The sequence below is a fragment of the Pteropus vampyrus genome, unplaced genomic scaffold (genome assembly GCF_000151845.1).
Source record: "Pteropus vampyrus isolate Shadow unplaced genomic scaffold, Pvam_2.0 Scaffold288, whole genome shotgun sequence".
Classification (NCBI taxonomy): Eukaryota; Metazoa; Chordata; class Mammalia; order Chiroptera; family Pteropodidae; genus Pteropus; species Pteropus vampyrus.
In genome coordinates this window covers 651,153-653,163 of record NW_011889069.1, presented here as the reverse complement: position 1 = coordinate 653,163, position 2,011 = coordinate 651,153, and positions in this window count along the sequence as shown.

Here is a 2,011-nt window from a genome sequence, read left to right as displayed (position 1 = left end):
CCCTCGTGATGAACATTTGAGTTATTTTCGGTCTCCTGCTACTGCTAGCATTGTTACAGTGGCTCTCTTGTTGATGCACATCTGCCAGTATGTGTGAGTATGTTTGCAGCATAACTTCCTAGAATTTTGAATTCTGAGTATCAAATTGTTTCCCAAATAATTTATGTCCATTTATCCTTTGACTCCAAGCAGTAGGCTACTGCTTGTTTCCTCACCTCACCAACATCTGCTGCCATAATACTGTGTATACAGAGTTCTTATAAACTATGAAGCTCTATGTGTACCCAAACTGGCACCCTAATTGTCACCTTTTTAATGAAACTTCTCTTGATTTCTCACTCTCTAGCCCAATATGACACTTCCCTCCTCTGACCCCACACAGCACCTTGCCTATTCCTTTTTTGCTGCTCACATATACTTCTGAATACTGTGATTCTGCATGTGTTAGGCTCCTCCTATCTATTAGACTGTGCAACTGAACTACTTTGCTCATTCTCTACCTCTTGAAGCAAACTTTAGAGCCCTTGCACAAAATAAAGACTTGCAGGGTTAAATCTGGATCCTAACAATCCAAGTTTTTTGGTTCTGATTGAGCCTGACCATGCTGATGAGAGGAGGGGCCAGGATGACGTCAAGATTCCCTCCACGGCACCCTGCAGAATGTTATTGGTGTCCAGTTATTTCTACTCTTACTCCAGGGTTTCTCATGAGGTGAAAACCATTTCTGATTTTTTTTTTGATGGGCCCAGCTATACTTTCCTGGGTCTATAAGCCCCAGCAGGATTAAAATGTTTTATCATGGACATGAGTTTAACAGCTGGTGGCTTTACTTCAAAGAGGAAAAAAGAAAGAGTGAATGTTTTTCTTCCTTTACCCCATGCTGCTCCACAGGTAATGTGGGCAGACCCCCTAAAAGGAGTGAAAATACAAGTCCTGCCACTCCAAAAGGCCCAAGACTAACCTGTCCTAAGCCTTCGAGAGAGCAGTTGCTAGTATACCATAGCGGAAAGAACAGTGGATTTGGAGTCTCTCCCTGTAACCCTCTGAGTCATTTCCACACTTGTCTTCTCTACTCTAAAATGGGGATTACATTCCTCATTGGCTTGTGGTGGGGTAATAATAAGTAGTTTTTCACAGTTTAGAAAAGATTTTTGCAAACAAGCTTTCATTAGTGAAAATTTAAAAACAAACTAAAAACAGTGCCCACTTCCCAGCTAACGTAAACCCTGGTCTGTAACTCACACACCCCAACTCTAGGCTAGCTTGGGAGGCAAGCTTGGAATTTCTCTCCTCTTGTCTCCTAAGTGGATCCAGATGTGGTGAGCACTGGGAGTCAACTGCACATGTGCACCCTATGCTCCTCCCATTCCATCTCAGGTCACCATGGGACCAACCCACTGCCTGGCTTTAGAATTGAACGAATAGCAGCTGCAAGACTCCAGCTGGGAAGGCAAGAGCCCACTTTCAGCGCCTGTCAGCCTCTCTGACATCAAGGGCAGGCCAGGATGGTGATAGGCACCAAAGCTGAGTTGATTGCCAAACAATCATGCTCAACAGTTCTACCCAAACCTAACCACCCAGCACCCATCTTCCTGTAGTTGTCACGCACCAGGACATTCAGGTCTGTACCTCAAGGTTATGTCAGTACAGATCATAAACTTTCACAGCCCTCCTTGTTCAGTCCCCACTCCTCTCTGCTCTGCCACCTGCATTCCTTAGTCTGGGGACCACTGTTCGGGAATGAGTCAGGTTGACCAGAAGAAGAAGCAATGTAAAACTTACCGCTGGAGACCTGGAGCCATTACACACTATGATAGACTTCCTGCGTCATTTCCTTTCTTTTCCTTTGTCCTCTACTCTCTTTTAATCCTTCACATTTTGTCCCTATCTATCCATACTCACTGCCACATCCTTTAGTATACTCTCTCTCAGTGTCTCTTCATATTTTTATGTTTCTCTCTCTCTCTCTCTCTCTCTCTCTCTCTCTCTCTCTCTCTCTCTCTCTCTCTCT